The following is a 20,018-nucleotide window of genomic DNA, read 5'->3' as shown; positions in this document are numbered from 1 at the left end:
GGGATGTCAGGCGTGATACTTCCAGCCTCACTGCCCCGCTGCCCTGCTGTGGCTTGGGCATTCATTCCCATTTGCGTGTGGCCTCTCTCTTGAAGAAGTATTCCTTTGCCCTAGTCCGGCAGTCTTTTTAACTCTTCCTCTCGTCCCTCAGCACCTTATCTCCTCTTGAAAACTCAGCCCCAGTAATTCTCTGATCCTTCCCTTTTGCTTCTGGAGTGGAGGAGTATGATTTAGTCCTGAAGTAGAGGTGAGGACAGCTGTGGAATAGCCAAGGAATATTAAGACATCTCTCATAATGGACGGGAGTCCCTCCCTAGCCGACCCACCACAGTGCACAAAAAGAGCCCTTGTCCCTCCAGGAGAACCGTAAAAGCCCTTCTCTTCCCTTTGCCTGTGATACCCTAGACTCAGAAGCAACAGGACCATTGTACCACATGTTATTTTTTTTTTTAATTCAAAAGTGGGATCTTACTGTACCTATAAAATTTTACAACTTTTATTCTTAACAATATATCCTGGTTATTTTTCTATGTGTACACATGCATTTGTTTTATTCTTTTTAACAAATGCAGACGATTCCACTGTGTAGCTCTAAAATTAACCAATTCCATTGTGATGGACCTTTGTATTGTTTGCAATTTTTTTTCTGGAAAATGATTATATCTTCAACATTCACTGGACATCAACAACATTTTTTACCTTTCCCAACTGAAAGGCAAAAATAATATAAAATCATAACAAAAATGATTAGATCAGAGCTTTTATGATTATTTTTGAAGTCAACGGTTTTTATGAATGTTTTTACGTATGTTTTTACATATGTTTCCTGGCCTGCACTTACCTCACTTGATCTCTCAGCATCATTCCATAACTTCTACTTCTAAACTAAGGAGCACAGTTAGTCTGCAACTATTTTGCTAGGCCGTTTTTTTCTCACAGTTAGGAGACAGAGTAGAAAGTTTACTCCTAGGTTTTTGACTTGAGCCACAGCGTGTATGGGGATGCCATCTAATTGGAAAAGAGAAGAGAGAAGTGGGGAGAGAAGTGACTTGGAGCAGTGGGTGGGAAGAAATGGAAAGTTTTATTTTGGGTATGTTGAGTGTGAGATGCTCATGAACCAGTGGGCCAGTCGTGGAGATTCTTTCATAGGTGAATCTGACCACAAGGAGGGTTTGAAGTGGAGGTTATCCTAACATAAGAAGTATTTAAAACCGTGTAACTGATGAGTTCACCAAAGCAGGAAATCCAGAGAGAGAAGAGGATATGTTTACTCAGCAGTTTGAAAGCACTGATGACCGTGCATATGAAGCAGATATGAAAGTAAATCCCATTGTGAAATCCTAGAGGTAGGAGGAAATAAGAAAAATAAGGTATATCAGCTTTTGTAATCCCTGTTTCTTCTGCCAAGTTTCATGTAAAGCTCATATTGGCTAAAGAATTTATGCCTGAGCTTCAGGGAAATAAAACCTTGGAGGAAATATTTAGCTAAGATCCCCTCATGAATTTGTTTGTTATTTAGGGATTTATGGTATTAGACATTGTGACTATCTCTGATAATCATATAGCATTTGTAATACAAGTTCATTTTTCGATATACAAAATGTTTCTGATTGTGTAATTCATTTTGTTTCCAGATACCTGTAAGAATACCATGAAAGCATACAATTAAAGATTGATTTTCTTGAAACACATTTTTTTCATTTTATTATACTTTGGTGATGAAGAGTAATGTAAAATATTTGAAAATGACAGTTATCTTGAATAATTAAAGAAGTTATATCATGATATTGTTTGTGAAAATGATACAGAGGACAATAGTAAATGTTAGATAATAAGAAGAACCAGCACCAAGAGAATGTTACTCTTGTTACTAACACTTAATGCTAATAATAACAATTCAAAAGAGACCTTGAAACTCAAGAAACTCACACAGTTAGAACTTGTGATACCAGAAGTCATAACTGTTTTCAGGTGTATCTGGAAGTAAAAGATGATGTAGGTATATTTTGGGCTACTTCGTGTGCGCGCACAAGTGTGTGTGTATGAATTATTACAAAGTGAGGTGATTTTTTTATTTTTGAATTTTTATTTATTTTTTTATACAGCAGGTTCTTATTAGTCATCAATTTTATACACATCAGTGTATACACTGATTGTCAGTCCCAATCACCCAATTTAGCACACCACCATCCCCACCCCACTGCAGTTTACCCCCCTTGGTGTCCATACGTTTGTTCTCCACATCTGTGTCTCAACTTCTGTCCTGCAAACCGGTTCATCTGTACCATTTTTCTAGGTTCCACATACATGCGTTAATATACGATATTTGTTTTTCTCTTTCTGAATTACTTCACTCTGTATGACAGTCTCTAGAACCATCCACGTCTCAACAAATGACCCAATTTCGTTCCTTTTTAAGGCTGAGTAATATTCCATTGTATATATGTACCAAATCTTCTTTATCCATTCCTCTGTCGATGGGCATTTAGGTTGTTTCCATGACCTGGCTATTGTAAATAGTGTTGCAATGAACATTGGGGTGCATGTGTCTTTTTGAATTATGGTTTTCTCAGGGTATATGCCCAGTAGTGGGATTGCTGGGTCATATGGTAATTCTATTTTTCGTTCTTTAAGGAACCTCCATACTGTTCTCCATAATGGCTGTATCAATTTACATTCCCACCAAGAGTGCAAGAGGGTTCCCTTTTCTCCACACCCTCTCCAGCATTTGTTGTTTGTAGATTTTCTTATGATGCCCATTCTAACTGGTGTGAGGTGATACCTCATTGGAGTTTTGATTTTCATTTCTCTAATAATTAGTGATGTTGAGCAGCTTTTCATGTGCTTCTTGGCCATCTGTATGTCTTCTTTGGAGAAATATCTATTTAGGTCTTCTGCCCATTTTTGGATTCAGTTGTTTGTTTTCCTTAATATTGAGCTGCATGAGCTCTTTATTTATTTTGGAGATTAATCCTTTGTCCGTTGATTCGTTTGCAAATATTTTCTCCCATTCTGAGGTGGTTTTTTCGTCTTGTTTATGGTTTCCTTTGCTCTGCAAAAGCTTTTAAGTTTCATTAGGTCCCATTTGTTTTTTTTTATTTCCATTACTCTAGGAGGTGGATCAAAAATGATCTTGCTGTGATTTATGTCAAAGAGTGTTCTTTCTATTTTTTCCTCTAAGAGTTTTATAGTGTCTAGTCTTACATTTAGGTCTCTAATCCATTTTGAGTTTATTTTTGTGTATGGTATTAGGGAGTGTTCTAATTTCATTCTTTTACATGTAGCAGTCCAGTTTTCCCAGCACCTCTTATTGAAGAGACTGTCTTTTCTCCATTGTATATCCTTGCCTCCTTTGTCATAGATTAGTTGACCATAGGTGCTTGGGTTTATTTCTGGGCTTTTTATCTTGTTCCATTTATCTTTGTTTCTGTTTTTGTACCAGTACCATATTGTCTTGATTACTGTAGCTTTGTAGTATAGTCTGAAGTCAGGGAGTCTGATTCCTCCAGCTCTGTTTTTGTCCTTCAAGACTGCTTTGGCTATTTGGGGTCTTTTGTGTCTCCATAAAAATTTTAAGTTTTTTTTGTTCTAGTTCTGTAAAAAATGCCATTGCTAATTTGATAGGGATTGCATTGACTCTGTAGATTGCTTTGGATAGTATAGTCATTTTCAAAATATTGATTCTTCCAGTCCAAGAACATTGTATATCTCTCCATCTGTTGGTATCATCTTTAATTTCTTTCATCAGTGTCTTATAGTTTTCTGCATACAGGTCTTTTGTCTCCCTAGGTAGGTTTATTCCTAGGTATTTTATTCTTTTTGTTGCAATGGTAAATGGGAGTGTTTCCTTAATTTCTCTTTCAGATTTTTCATCATTAGTGTATAGGAATGCAAGAGATTTCTGTGCATTAATTTTGTATCCTGCTACTTTACCAAATTCATTGATTCTCTCTAGTAGTTGTCTGTTGGCATCTTTAGGATTCTCTATGTATAATATCATGTCATCTGCAAACAGTGACACTTTTACTTCTTCTTTTCCAATTTGTATTCCTTTTATTTCTCTTTCTTCTCTGATTGCCGTGGCTAGGACTTCTAAAACTATGTTGAGGGCTTCCCTGGTGGCGCAGTGGTTGAGAGTCCGCCTGCCGATGCAGGGGATACGGGTTCGTGCCCCGGTCCGGGAAGATCCCACATGCCGCGGAGCGGCTGGGCCCGGGCTCGCTGAGCCTGCGCGTCCGGAGCCTGTGCTCCGCAACGGGAGAGGCCACAACAGTGAGAGGCCCGCGTACCACAAAAAAAAAAAAAAAAAAAAAAAAACTATGTTGAATAATAGTGGTGAGAGTGGACATCCTTGTCTCGTTCCTGATCTTAGAGGAAATGCTTTCAGTTTTTCACCATTCAGAATGATGTTTTCTGTGGGTTTGTCATATATAGCCTTTATTATGTTGAGGTAGGTTCCCTCTATGCCCACTTTCTGGAGAGTTTTTATCATAAATAGGTGTTGAATTTTGTCAAAAGCTTTTTCTGCATCTATTGAGATTATCATACGGTTTTTATTCTTCAATTTGTTAATATGGTATAACACATTGATTGATTTGCATATACTGGAGAATCCTTGCATCCCTGGGGTAAATCCCACTTGATCATGGGATTTGATCCTTTTAATGTGTTGTTGGATTCTGTTTGCTAGTATTTTGTTGAGGATTTTTGCATCTATATTCATCAGTGATATTGGTCTGTAATTTTCTTTTTCTGTAGTATCTTTGTCTGGTTTTGGTATCAGGGTGATGGTAGCCTCATAGAATGAGTTTGGGAGTGTTCCTTCCCCTGCAATTTTTTGGAAGAGTTTGAGAAGGATGGGTGTTAGCTCTTCTCTAAATGTTTGATAGAATTCACCTGTGAAGCCCTCTGGTCCTAGACTTTTGTTTGTTGGAAGATTTTTCATCAGTTTCAATTTCAATACTTGTGATTGGTCTGTTCATATTTTCTGTTTCTTCTTGGTTCAGTCTTGGAAGGTTATACATTTCTAAGAATTTATCCATTTCTTCCAGGTTGTCCATTTTATTGGCATAGAGTTGCTTGTAGTAGTCTCTTAGGATGCTTTGTATTTCTGCGGTGTCTGTTGTAACTTCTCCTTTTTTCATTTCTAATTTTATTGAGTCCTCTCCCTCTTTTTCTTGATGAGTCTGGCTAATGGTTTATCAATTTTGTTTATCTTCTCAAAGAACCAGATTTTAGTTTTATTGATCTTTGCTATTGTTTTCTTTGTTTCTGTTTCATTTATATCTGCTCTGATCTTTAAGATTTCTTTTCTTCTGCTAACTTTGGGAGTCTTTTTATTCTTCTTTCTCTAGTTCCTTTAGGTATAAGGTTAGATTGTTTACTTGAGATTTTTCTTGTTTTTTGAGGTAGGCTTGTATAGTTATAAACTTCCCTCTTAGAACTGCTGTTGCTGCATCCCATTGGTTTTGGATCATTGTGTTTTCATTGTCATTTGTCTCTAGGAATTTTTTGATTTCCTCTTTGATTTCTTTAGTGATCTCTTGGTTATTTAGTAACGTATTGTTTAGCCTCCATGTGTTTGTGTTTTTTATGCTTTTTTCCCTGTAATTGATTTCTAATCTCATAGCACTATGGTCAGAAAAGATGCTTCATATGTTTTCAATTTTCTTAAATTTACTGAGGCTTGATTTGTGACCCAAGATGTGTTCTATCCTGGAGATTGTTCCATGCGCACTTGAGAAGAAATCGTAATCTGCTGTTTTTGCATGGAATGTCCTATAAATGTCAATTAAATCTATCTGATCTATTGTGTCATTTAAAGCTTCTGTTTCCCAATTTATTTTCATTTTGGATGATCTCTCCATTGGTGTAAATGAGGTATTAAAGTCCCCCACTATTATTGTGTTACTGTTGATTTCTTCTTTTATAGCTGTTAGCAGTTGCCTTATTATTGAAGTGCTCCTATGTTGGGTGCATATATATTTATAATTGTTATATCTTCTTGGATTGATCCCTTGATCATTATGTAGTGTCCTTCCTTGTCTCTTATAACATTCTTTATTTTAAAATCTATTTTATCTGATATGAGTATTGCTACTCCAGCTTTCTTTTGATTTCCATTTGCATGGAATATCTTTTTCCATCCCCTCACTTTCAGTCTGTATGTGTCCCTAAGTCTGAAGTGTTTCTCTTGTAGACAGCATATATATGGGTCTTGTTTTTGTATCCATTCAGCAAGCCTGTGTCTTTTGACTGGAGCTTTTAATCCATTCACGTTTAAGGTAATTATCAATATGTAAGTTCCTGTGACCATTTTCTTAATTGTTTTGGGTTTGTTTTTGTAGGTCCTTTTCTTCTCTTGTGTTTCCCACTTAGAGAAGTTCCTTTAGCATTTGTTGTAGAGCTGGTTTGGTGGTGCTGAATTCTCTTAGCTTTTGCTTGTCTGTAAAGCTTTTGATTTCTCCATCAAATCTAAATGAGATCCTTGCAGGGTAGAGTAATCTTGGTTATAGGTTCTTCACTTTCATCACTTTAAGTATATCATGCCAGTCCCTTCTGGCTTGTAGAGTTTCTGCTGAGAAATCAGCTGTTAACCCTATGGGAGTTCCTTTGTATGTTATTTGTCATTTTTCCCTTGCTGCTTTCAATAATTGTTCTTTGTCTTTAATTTTTGCCAAGTTGATTACTATGTGTCTTGGCGTGTTTCTCCTTGGGTTTTTCCTCTATGGGCCTCGCTGTGCTTCCTGGCCTTGGGTGGCTATTTCCTTTCCCATGTTAGGGAAGTTTTCGACTATAATCTCTTCAAAGATTTTCTTGGGTCCTTTCTCTCTCTCTTCTCCTTCTGGGACCCGTATAATGTGAATGTTGTTGTGTTTAATGTTGTCCCAGAGGTCTCCTAGGCTGTCTTCATTTCTTTTCATTCTTTTTTCTGTATTCTGTTCTGCAGCAGTGAATTCCACCACTCTGTCTTGAAGGTCAGTTATCCGTTCTTCTGCCTCAGTTATTGTGCTATTGCTTCCTTCTAGTGTAGTATTCATTTCAGTCTTTGTATTGTTCATCTCTGTTTGGTTGTTCTTTAATTCTTCTAGGTCTTTGTTATACATTTCTTGCATCTTCTTGATCTTTGCCTCCGTTCTTTTTCCATGGTCCTGGATCATCTTCACTATCATTATTCTGAATTCTTTTTCTGGAAGGTTGCCTATCTCCACTTCATTTAGTTGTTTTTCTGGGGTTTTATCTTGTTCCTTCATCTGGTACATAGCCCTCTGCCTTTTCGTCTTATCTATCTTTCTGTGAATGTGGTTTTGTTCCACAGGCTGCAGGATTGTAGTTCTTCTTGCTTCTGCTGTCTGCCCTCTGCTGGATGAGGCTATCTATGAGGCTTGTGCAAATTTTCTAATGGGAGGGACTGGTGGTGGGTAGAGCTGACTATTGCTCTGGTGGGCGGAGCTCAGTAAAACTGTAATCTGCTTGACTGCTGATGGGTGGGGCTGGGCTCCCTCCCTGCTGATTCTTTGGTCTGAGGCAACCCAACACTGGAGACTACCTGGGCTCTTTGGTGGGGCTAATGACAGACTCTGGAAGGGCTCACGCCAAGGAGTACTTCCCAGAACTTCTGCTGCCAGTGTCCTTGTCCCCACGGTGAGCCACAACCACCCCCTGCCTCTGCAGGAGACCCTCCAACACTAGCAGGTAGGTCTGGTTCAGTCTCCCCTGGGGTCACTGCTCCTTCCCCTGGTTCCCCATGTGCATACTACTTTGTGTTTGCCCTCCAGGAGTGGAGTTTCTGTTTCACCCAGTCCTGTAGAAGTCCTGCAGTCAAATCCCAGTAGCCTTCAAAGTCTAGTTCTCTAGGAATTCCCCTTCCCATTGCCGGACCCCCATGTTTGAAAGCCTGACGTGGGGCTCAGAACATTCACTCCAGTGGGTGGACTTCTGTGGTATAAGTGTTCTCCAGTCTGTGAGTCACCCACCCAGCAGTTATGGGATTTGATTTTACTGTGATTGTGCCCCTGCTACCATCTCATTGTGGCTTCTCCTTTGTCTTTGGATGTGGGGTATCCTTTTTGGTGAGTTCCAGTGTCTTCCTGTCGATGATTATCCAGCAGCTAGTTGTGATTCTGGTGTTCTCACAAGAGGGAGTCGAAGTGAGTTGATTTTTGAATGTTAGTATTGAGTCAACCACTTACTTAACATTGCTACCAGTATTTTATCTGTTCTTTTGCCACAAGATTATTAAGAATATCAAATATCTAAATCATATCACTGAAATTAGTTAATAAATCAAAGGCAAGTAGGATTTTGAGCATACCAATCAGGGAATCAGCTACTGGCAACCTAATTTTTATGCCATAAATATCAGTTAATCGTTCTTTTAAGGTTGAGTCTCTTAACTGTGTTGGAAGATTCGACCTCATGAAAACAGTGTTATTGGTAGAAAAGAGCTCTGGGAGGAGCACTTCTGTGTGCTGTGGGGCTGGGAGACTCTATTCCTTTCACTTTTTTTTTTTGATTCCCTTTAGCATCAGTACACTGGAGGGTTTGAGGTTTTTAATTTTGCTAGATTTGAGTGACTGTGTGTGTGTGTTTGTGTGTGTGTATGCATGTTTACAGTTAAGTTTAAAAGGAGCTTCACAAACGTAGATAATGTTTTTAGTTTTAGTTTTTCCAATGACAAGCATTATAAAGGCATAATATAAAAAATTAATGGACCGAAAGCATTGGCTGGGCCCTGAAATAAAATAAAATCGTTTGGTTCTTCTTCCTCCTCTGCTGCTGCTGCTGCTTCTTCTTCTGTTTTATAATTTAGCTTTACTGTAGGAATACAACATAGAGGCAGCAATGAATGGAGAGTAAACTTGCAAATAAAACCAGCTCAAATACAGGATCTCAAATGAGCCCCTGATACACTTTAGACTGAAGTCACTTCAAAGTTACTCTCTTGGGCCTGAAGCACTGACCATTTTTCCTAAGAGAAGATTTCTCCCTATGCTTTAGATTGGGGATTGACAAACTATGGCAGATGGACCAGATCTGGTCTGTTGCCTGTTTTTGTAGCACCTGTGAGCTAAGAACATTTATATATTTTCAAATGATTGAAAAAAAAGAGAAATAATATTTTGTGACAAGTGAAAATGTTATGAAAATCAAATTTGGTGTTTATAAATAAAACTTTTATTGGAACAAAGCCATTCATTTACATGTTGTCTGTGGCTCTTTCATGCTAAAATGGCAAAGTTGAATGGCTGTAAAAGAGGCCTTATGGGCTGCAAAGCCTGAAATATATATTATCTGTCCCTTTACAGAAAATGTTTGCAGACCCCTGCTTCAGCAATCAGTGATAACCTAGGCCTGTAACTCTTATACATCTGCGCTTAGTGGGTCTTCAAGAATGAAGTACTAGAGGATGCACTCTCAAAAAGCTGAATAAATGGATGGCAAATACCTATAAATACAATTCTTTTTAGGTTTTGTATTTTTGATGCTCAACTTCTTTTTCATAATATTGTTTCAATAAAACTATCTCTATGAAAATTTGGACAAAAAAATTGTCTCTTAGCAAATTTCAGTTAAACAGTACAGGATTATCAGCTGTAGTCACCATGTTTTATATTGGATCCTCAGGCCTTATTCATCTTATATCTGAAGTTTTGTACCCTTTTACCAGCTTCTCCCTCTTTCTCCCACCCCAGGCAAACATTTGTCTACTATCTGTATCTATGAGTTTGACTCTTTTTAAAAATATCTACCTATAAGTGATACCATGCAGTATTTGTCTTTGTCTGACTTATCTCACTTAGCATAATGCCCTCAAGGTCCATCCATGTTGTGGCACATGACAGGATTTTCTTCTTTGTCATGGCTGAATAATGTCCCATTGTGTATAAACATACCAGATCTTCTTTATCCATTCATTCATTGATGGAGACTTAAATTGTTCCTATATCTTGGTTATTGTAAATAACTCTGCAGTTAACATGGGGTGCAGATATCTCTTTGAGATACTGTTTATATTTCCTTTGGATATAAACTCAGTAGTGGGACTACTGGATCATATGGTAGGTCTGTTTTTAATTTTTTGAGAAACCTCCATACTGTTTTCCATAGTGACTGCACCAACTTACATTCCCACCAACAGTGCATGAAAGTTCCCTTTTCCCCTTATCCTCGCCACTACTTGTTATTTCTTTTCTTTCTGATGATAAGCCCTTCTAACAGGTGTAAGGTATTGGTCTAGTTATGGTTTTGATATGCATTTCCTGATGATTAGTGATGTTGAGCACCTTCTCATGTACCTTTGACCACATGTATGTCTTCTTTGGAAAAATATCTATTCAGATCCTCTGCCTATTTTTTATTAGACCTTTTTTCCATTGAGTTATATGAGGTTTTTTAATATATATGTTGGATATTAACCCCTATCAGATATATAACTTGCAATTTTTTCATTCCATAGGTTTTCTTTTTATTTTGTTGATGGTTTCCTTTGCTGTGCAGAAGCTTTTTTGTTTGATGTAGTCCTACTTGTTATTTTTGCTTTGTTATCTTTGCTTTTGGTGTCAAATCTAAAAAATAATTATAAGACCAGTGTTAAGGAAGTTACCCACTATGTTTTTAAAAATTTTTTTAAAATTTATTTATTTTTTGGCTGCATTGGGTCTTCATTGCAGTGTGTGGGCTTTCTTTAGTTGCAGCAAGCGGGAGCTACTCATGGTTGCGGTGCACAGGCTTATCATTGCAGTGGCTTCTCTTGTTGTGGAGCATGGGCTCTAGGCATGCGGGCTTCAGTAGTTGCAGCATGTGGGCTCAGTAGTTGTGGCTCACGGGCTCCAGAGTGCAGGCTCCATAGTTGTGGCACACAGTCTTATTTGTTCCACTGCATGTGGGATCTTCCCGGACAAGGGATCGAACCTGCATCTCCTGCACTGGCAGGCAGATTCTTAACCACTCTGCCACCAGAGAAGTCCTCCACTATGTTTATTTCTCAGAGTTTTATGGCTTCAAGTCTTACATTCAAATCTTTAATCCATTTTGAGTATGATATTAATTTTTGTGTATGATATAAGATAGTAGTTCAGTTTCATTCTTTTGCATGTGGCTGTCCAGTTTTCCCAACACTATTTATTGATGAGACTGTCCTTTCGTCATTGTATATGCCTGGCTCCTTTGTTGTAAATGAATTGACCATATATGCGTGAGTTTCTTTCTGGGCTCTCTATCCTGTTCCATTAATCTATGTGTCTGTTTTTATTTTTTTGTTTTTTTTTGTGGTACGCGGGCCTCTCACTGTTGTGGCCTCTCCCGTTGCGGAGCAAAGGCTCCAGACGTGCAGGCTCAGTGGCCATGGCTCACGGGCCCAGCCGCTCCGCGGCATATGGGATCTTCCCAGACCAGGGCACAAACCCGTGTCCCCTGCATTGGCAGGTGGATTCTCAACCACTGCGCCACCAGGGATGCCCTACCATGCTGTTTTGATTACTATAGCTTCATAATATAATTTGAAATCATGAAGTGAGATGCCTCCAGCTTTGGTCTTCTTTCTCAAGATTGCTTTGGCTATTTGGGGACTTTTGTGGTTCTGCACAAGTTTTAGCATTGTTTGTTCTATATTTGTGAAAAATGCCATTGGAATTTCATTTGGGATTACACTGAACCTGTAGATTGCTTTGGTAGAATGGACATTTTAACAATGTTAATTCTTCCAATCCATGGGCACAGAATATATTTCTATTTACTTCCTTCAGTTTCTTTCATCAATGTCTCATTGCTTTCAATATAAAGTTTTTCACCTCCTTAGTTAACTATATTGCTAGGTATTTTATTCCTTTTGATGCAATTGTAAATGGGATTTTTAAAAAAATTCTTTTTCTGATAGTTCATTATTAGAATTTAGAAATGCAACAGAGTTTTGTATATCGATTTTGTATCCTGCAACTTCATTGAATTCACTTAGTTCTAACACTTTTTTTGTTAAGGTTTTTGGGTGTTCTGTATATAATATAATGTCCTCTGAAAATGAAGACAGTTTTACTTCTTCCTTTCTGATTTGGATGCCTTTTATTTCTTTTTCTTGCTTAATTGCTCTGGCTAGGACTTTCATTACTATGTTGAATTAAAGTGATGAGAATGGAAATCCTTGTCTTGTTCCTGATTTTAGATGAAAAGCTTTCAGCTTTTCACCATTCAGTATGATGTTAGCTGTAATATATGGCCTTGTCATATATGTTAGCTTGTCATATATGGCCTTTATTATGTTGAGATATGTTCCTTCTATGCCTAATTTTTTGGGAGTTCTTATCATGAATAGATGTTGAATTTTGTGTCAAATGCTTTTCCTGCATCTATTCAGATGATCACATGATTTTTTATCCTTCATTTTATTAATGTAGAATATAACATTGATGGATTTGTGGATGTTGAACCACACTTGATCATAGTGCATAATCTTCTTAATGTATTATTGAATTTGGTTTACTAATGGTTTGTTGAGGATTTTTGCATTTATATTCATCAGGGATGTTGGCCTGTAATGTTCTTTTCTTGTAGTGTCCTTATCTGCTTTTTGTGTCAAGGTAATGCTGGCCTTGTAAAATGAGTTTGGAAGTGTTCCCTCCTCTGGTTTATTTCCTTTTAATTTTTATTCTATATATTGGATTTTTTTGCATAAATGGGATTTTTATATATAATTTTTTACTTGCCTTTTTCCTTTCTTACTTAATATATGTCTTATGTATAGACATAGTTTCCATGACTACACTGAATTCTATCTTATGGATGAATTTATAATTTATTTAATAATTCTTTAATTATGGGCATTTCAGTTTTAGAATAAATAATGCCACATTATATGTCTTTTATACAAATATTTGTCTACATATAGTCCTAGAAATATACTAACTGCGTTAAGGTATATTTTTTAGTTTGGGAGAATGCTTACCATATGTATATGGTAAAAACAAAGTTACTTTCCAGATAGGCTTTAAAAATGAGAGCATACTTCAATAAGTGTTACTGGGAAAAGTGGACAGCTACATGTAAAAGAATGAAATTAGAACACTCCCTAACACCATACACAACAATAAACTCAAAATGGATTAAAGACCTAAAAGTAAGGCCAGACACTATCAAACTCTTAGAGGAAAACATAGGCAGAACACTCTATGACATAAATCACAGCAAGATCCTTTTTGACCCACCTCCTAGAGAAATGAAAATAAAAACAAAACCTGATGAAACTTAAAAGCTTTTGCACAGCAAAGGAAACCATAAACAAGATGAAAAGACACCCTCAGAATGGGAGAAAATACTTGCAAATGAAGCAACTGACAAAGGATTAATCTCCAAAATTTACAAGCAGCTCATTCAGCTCAATATCAAAAAAACAAGCAACCTGATCCAAAAATGGGCAGAAGAACTAAATAGACATTTCTCCAAAGAGGATATACAGATTGCCAACAAACACATGAAAGAATGCTCAACATCGTTAATCATTAGAGAACTACAAGTCAGAACTACAATGAGATATCATCTCACACGGGTCAGAATGGCTATCATCAAAAAATCTACAAACAATAAATTCTGGAGAGGGTGTGGAGAAAAGGGAACCTCTTGCACTGTTGGTGGGAAGGTAAATTGATACAGCCACTATGGAGAACAGTATGGAGGTTCCTTAAAAAACTGAAAATAGAACTACCATACGACCCAGCAATCCCACTACTGGGCATATACCCTGAGAAAACCATAATTCAAAAAGAGTCATGTACCACAATGTTCATTGCAGCTCTATTTACAATAGCCAGGACATGGAAGCAACCTAAGTGTCCATCAACAGATGAATGTATAAAGAAGATGTGGCACATATATACAATGGAATATTACTCAGCCTTAAAAAGAAACAAAATTGAGTTATTTGTAGTGAGGTGGATGGACCTAAAGTCTGTCATACAGAGTGAAGTAAGTCAGAAAGAGAAAAACAAATACCATATGCTAACACATATATGTGGAATCTAAGAAAAAAAAAAGGTCATGAAGAATCTAGGGGCAAGATGGGAATAAAGACACAGACCTACTAGAGAATGGACTTGAGGATATGGGGAGGGGGAAGGGTAAGCTGGCACAAAGTGAGAGAGTGGCATGGACATATATACACTACCAACCATAAAATAGATAGCTAGTGGGAAGCAGCTGCATAGCACAAGGAGATGAGCTCAGTGCTTTGTGACCACCTAGAGGTGTGGGATAGGGAGGGTGGGAGGGAGGGAGACACAAGATGGAAGAGATATGGGGACATATGTATATGTATAACTGATTCACTTTGTTATAAAGCAGAAACTAACACACCATTGTAAAGCAATTATACTCTAATAAAGACTTTAAAAAAGAGCATATTTATATCATCATTGCCACACTTAATATATTATTTTAATGATTGCCAATTTGCTATTAACTTAATAGTTGCCAATTATTTTAATGGTCACCAATTTTAATAATTGCCAGTACTTGAAACATATTATTTTATTTTTCACCTATTTCACTACTAGTGAGGTTGAAAATCTTACACACATTTATTCTTTGTGAATCGTTTATGTCCTTTGTCTAAATTTTTTGTAATGAGAAATCAGTATTTTTATTTTTTAAAATTTATTTCCATATTAATATTTTTTACATTTCTTACAGATGTCATAACTAATTTGCAATGAAATTTTTGTGTGTGTGGTATTTTTGAAATAGAGTTTTAAACGGTTATATAGTCAGTGTATTGACTTTTCCCTTTGTGATTTCTGTTCATCTGTTTTAGTTTTGTAATTCCTTTTTGCTTTGAAATTTCTTTACAATGTAAGAATCATCCAAGAATTCCCCTATATATTCATTGTGCTTTAAATGATTTCATTATTTACATTTAACATATCTGTGTAGAATTTATTTTGGTGTGAGTTTAATAGCAAACTTAATTTTTTTCCCCATGTACTTTGCCAATTTTTCTAGCAACTTATGTGGATAAACCCACATTCCTCAGTGGTTTATGATGTTTTCTTTGTAATATACAAAAAAAAAAGTTTACCAAGATCCTTTTCAGGACTTACTTTTGTGTTCTACTGAACTGCCTGCTAATTCTCTTTTTTTTTTTGAGATCACACTGTTTTTTAATTTAACACTTTGTAATAACTCATAAAACAAGTTACCACCCCACCCCTACCCACTGGTCTCTTTTCACAACATTTCCTTTGGCTGTTTTTTTGGGGGGGAGGTGGGGAGAAGGGCAATAAGTAGTAGGATTAATGGTCGTTTAATCCCATTCCTCAGTTAAGGCAATAAAAACATTATCAGAAAAGTAAGCTTTTTTAAAATTGTAACTTGAGAGTATATATTCAGTTTATTCATCTAACAGCTCTATCGACTACTCTGAAAATACATTTTAAAAAATGAAAATAAAATACAGTTCTGTTTCCAATTTCTGAATAGTTCCACGTGCCTGAGGATAGTTTTCTTTTTCTTTTGCAAGTTTTAGCATTTTGGATTTTATTCTATGATGATATAGATTGATTAATGGATTGTCTTTTACGAATAAAAAATTATTCCTCAATGAGTGTTTGATGGGTGTTATGAAATATCTTGTTCTTTTATTTTTGTTGTTTAATTTTTATTTCGTAATCATAAACTTAACTCTACAGTCCAGCAAGTCTTGGAGGGGGACAAGGAAAATGTGGAACCCAAAGAAGTGCAGTGAGAACACAGACATTATAGAATGATGCGTGCAGACAGGGATGATGGGTGCTCTCCTGAGCTGCAGAAGGAATGGTGTAGTGGTTAAGATAAAATGCAAGCCAAATTTATTAGAGTTGTCCACAGTGGACAACGGTGATGTTTTCTCTGGTCTTGCCATTCCTAGTCCCATAGCGTTCCATAGCTTCCACAATATTCATGCCCTCTTTCACCTTGCCAGGGACCACATGCTTGTCATTCAACCACTCTGTCTTGGCAGTGCAGATGAAAAACCTGGAACCATTAATGTTGGGTACAGCATTGCTATGGACAAGATACCCGGGTCCCTATGCTTCAGGATAATATTGTCATCATCAAATTTCTCCCTTAGAGGGACTTGCTGCCAGTGCTATAATGGCATGTGAAGTTACCACCCTGGAACATGAACCCTGGAATAATTCTTTGAAAGTAGGAGCTCTTGTAACAAATTCCTTCTCCCCAGTGCTCAGAGCACAAAAGATTTCTGCTTGCCCTTGGGAATTTGTTTGGAAACAACTCAAAGAAGATGTGGCCCAAGAGCTCACTGGCGGTGGCCATGTCAAAGAACATGTCTGGGCAGCTCCATGAAGCTCCAGGAGGGTGGCCCTGGTATCTGTAAAGCTATTTTGTTCTTATACTTATGCAATTTTTCTAAAGTCAAAATAGATTAGATTAGCTATAAAAGCTATTTCTAAAACATGCTTGCATTTTATGTACAATATTAGATTCCTTCATTCCTGCAACAAAGTTTTAGAGCATCTTCATCTTGAGCCAGGTACTACTGTTGTGGGTGCTGGGATGTAGCAGGGAGCAAAAGCGATGTAGTTCCAGTGGGGGAGATACATATTACATAAGCAAATACATAAAAACACGTAATGAAGTATAGAGATAAGTGCTCTGAAGAAAAGCAAAGCAAGGACAGAGGATGGCAGAGGTGAGGGTGACAGTCTAGTGTAAGGTGATCAGGAAAGGCCTCTGGGGGGATTAGGTGGTGTTTGCAGAGACTTGAAAGAAGTGAGGGAGTAAGTTATACAAGCTGGTGGATTCATCAAGGAGGTCAGTGTATCCAGAGGGGAGTGAGTGAGTCAGAGAGAAGTGGGAGGTGAGGTCAGAGAAGAGGTCAAATGAAAGAGCTGGATTTTATGAGTACGAGAAGCCACTGGAAGATTCTGAGCAGGAGAGTGACATGATTTGGTGTCGTTTCAGTAGTATCTCTCTGGCTGCCAAAACAATAAGCGAATGATGGTGCCATTCACTAAAAACACTGGGAGGATAGCAGATTTTGGAGCGGTGGGAATTAAGAGCTCTGTTTGGTCGTAGTACATTGGAAGTGCCTATTAGTCACTTGAGAGGAGGTGTAATTGGATGATGCATGAATCTGGGGTGCAAGTCCAAGTATTGGGGGAATATATGTTGGTTTAATGCCCTGGACCTGGGTCAGATCACTCAGGGTATGTATTAGTTTCCTAGGGCTTCTATAACAAACACATAACCATGAACTTCGTGGCTTAAAACAACAGAAATTGTTGTTGCTTATAGTTCTGGAGGTTACAAGTACAAAATCTAGCAGGGCCTTGGCCCCTCTGGGGGCTCTAAGGGAAAATCCCTTCTTTGTTTTTTCCAGATTCTGCTACCTGTAAAGTGCTCCTTGACTTGTAGCTGCGTCACTCCAGTCTCTGCCTACATGGCCACATTGCTTCCTCCTCTTCTATCTGTAGGATATCTCTGCCTCTTTCTTATAAGGACACTTGTCACTGGATTAAGGGTTCATCTGGGTTATCCAAGATAAACTCCTCTCAAAATCCTTAATCACATCTTTGGCAATATAAGGTAATATTCACTCTTTTGTAAAATAAAGTTCACAGTTTCCAGGGATTAGAAGGCAGACAAGTCTTGTTGGGGACCACCTTTCAGCCTGATACAGGCAATGACTGTGGATTGAGAGGCAAAGTGGCCCTAAGACTGAGCTCCAGGGCACTACAGTATTCAGAGGTCAGAAAGATAACACAGAGGCAGTAAAGAAAACTGAAGGGGGGTCAGTGAGGTGTAGGAGGAGAAGGAGAGTCACAGTGTGGTGTCTGATGAGGAAGTGCTTCAGTGAGAGGGAGATGATTCACTGTGTGATGAGCAGCTGAGTGGTGTAGAAAATAAGGGCCCAGCCTTGATTGTTAGACTTGGTCGTTGGTGAACTTGCCAAAATTGTATTCAGAGAGTTGCCGCGGGTCCTCAAAGTGCAGCAACAATCGACGAGAGGGGGTAGGGAACTGAACGCACCAAGGTATGGGATCAGAAGGGCACAAGCAACTGATGGTTGCAAGGCAAGTTTAATAACAAAGCAGAGCCATATATATACCCGTAAAGCAGGGAATTTGCATAGTCATTGTTCTATAGAACTAGTCTTTCATCTAGGCTTAGTCACCATCTTATCTGCATCAGCGGGTTTATCGGCTTCTCCCACAAAGGCACCAATTTCCCCTCCAGGGTTGCTTTTCCTAGCTTTAGGGAACAACCAGGGACTCTCATTATCTGAGCATGTCCCTGGAGAGAGATGGCCAAAGGCCATCCCCTTTTTTACGTTCATACCATAAAGTCCAGGATGCATACCAAGGAGAGTACAGTTGGGCCCTGAGGCTTATGAGGGTCTTTTTTTTTTTTTTTAAAATATGGAACGCTTCACGAATTTGCGTGTCATCCTTGCGCAGGGGCCATGCTAATCTTCTCTGTATCGTTCCAATTTTAGTATATGTGCTGCCGAAGCGAGCACTTATGAGGGTCTTAATGGCGCATTCCTCAGAGGGCAATGCTCGCCACAGAGAGTGGCATACTTGATTCCATGTGGTCCCCAATCCTGAATCCAGCTTCCATTGAAATATTATAATCCTGTTTTAGCCGTAGGATCCATGGTTGGCCAAGCACTTCAATGTAAGAAGTTATTTTGTGATTCCTTTTTCTCCTTTTTTTCTATTTCAAGTTCTGTGTGTAAGTATGTTGTGTCAATAACCTTGTTTCTTCAAACTGGTTTATGCTCATGGTAGAAATTTTGGAAGTTACAGTAAGAACAAATGAAAGTGAATTATTTAATTTTAAATATTAAGTGCAGCCACTTTTTTTTCCCCTAGGACTTTTTTTGTTTATCGCTCATTTTTTTGATTGGGCTCTGAGGCTTTCGTACAGACATCACTGAATTAAGTGTGATATGATTGCCCAGCAACAGGTCAAGGACAGTGTTGCTAACAATATATCACCCTATCTATGACTCTGGGTTGACTTTTGGGTTTCAGGGTGCCACTGTGATTGGCTGGGCAGGTGCCCAGTTGTTGAAGAAGATACCTTCCGAAGTAGAGGGAGGCTGTGATGGTGATGGTAAGGCAAATAGATCCAGTCTGTTTGTAGAATATGAAAACATGTTTTCAAGAGCCAGTGTTCTCAGTTTGTCCCTGCCTCTGTGACACATTCATATGGAAAAATCCTTAACCAGATGTTAAAATGAAGGAAGTGGTAAAAATTCTTTAAATTTCAGGAAGCTAATAATGGAATCAGGGAGATATCAATATTTTATTAATTTCTTGCATCTTTATAATGTCTCCATTAAATTTGTGAAAGATCAAACTAAGGGAGAACAGTTCTGAGAATAAGTTTAAAGTAAAAATTATCAAATTCCTCTCGGTCAAAAGCAGGTAAATTGAGATTGAGAGGAGGAATACAAGGATGGCATTGAGGGTGCTGTAGTGTGGCTCTTTGAGTAGATTCAAGGATAAGATCCTCCCAAGATCTCCTCTAGATCCCCAGTTTAGCACCATAAGATTTTGATAATAGGCTCCGACCAGATGCTTCCTTCTTTGATTTAAGCTGCTATCTCTGAAGAAAGGGCCCACTGAGCTTATTTACTTACTAATCAGGATTTTCTCTTGAAGATTTGGCAAAGCCATTTCCATTTTCTATTATTTCAAATTATCTAAGTTTATGTGTAAGTCAATGGAAATTGGAAAATGTAGACCTCTTAAAAATGCCAAATTATATGTAGACATTCAAAACCAATTATTAGTGGGCAGAAAATGCTGTTCTGGTATATTAGGCCAATGCTTTTAGGGAGTTGAGTAAAAACAAGGAGGAATATGTTTTAACTTCATGATTCTGAAACTCAGGATCTGAGCTGCTAACATAAATTGAGATCGGTACTCTTATCCTACTTTTGACTCCATACATTTTGCTTTGCCAAAATGACAAGAAAGGTCTTGAAAGTGGAAATAAGGAAACTTGTTTTATATAAGCCA

At 37.8% G+C, this 20,018-nt stretch overlaps 1 protein-coding gene, 1 non-coding gene and 1 pseudogene across 2 annotated transcripts in view; 1 reads left to right on the top strand and 2 right to left on the bottom strand.

Annotated features, from left to right (window-relative positions):
• The window catches only part of DCHS2 (dachsous cadherin-related 2), a 270,134-nt gene that overhangs the window by 96,645 nt on the left and 153,471 nt on the right, over window positions 1-20,018 (top strand). The gene's annotated exons all lie outside the window — the stretch shown is intronic.
• LOC131758132 (peptidyl-prolyl cis-trans isomerase A pseudogene) lies at window positions 15,837-16,314 on the bottom strand (annotated as a pseudogene).
• On the bottom strand, window positions 18,402-18,508 carry LOC131759059 (U6 spliceosomal RNA). Its single transcript, XR_009336388.1, has one exon. It is a non-coding gene; the product is annotated as a U6 spliceosomal RNA (small nuclear RNA).

This window comes from Kogia breviceps, chromosome 6 (assembly GCF_026419965.1).
Source record: "Kogia breviceps isolate mKogBre1 chromosome 6, mKogBre1 haplotype 1, whole genome shotgun sequence".
Lineage (NCBI taxonomy): Eukaryota > Metazoa > Chordata > Mammalia > Artiodactyla > Physeteridae > Kogia > Kogia breviceps.
The sequence above is the reverse complement of the archived record's forward strand: the minus strand, read 5'-3'. Positions and strand labels throughout refer to the sequence as shown.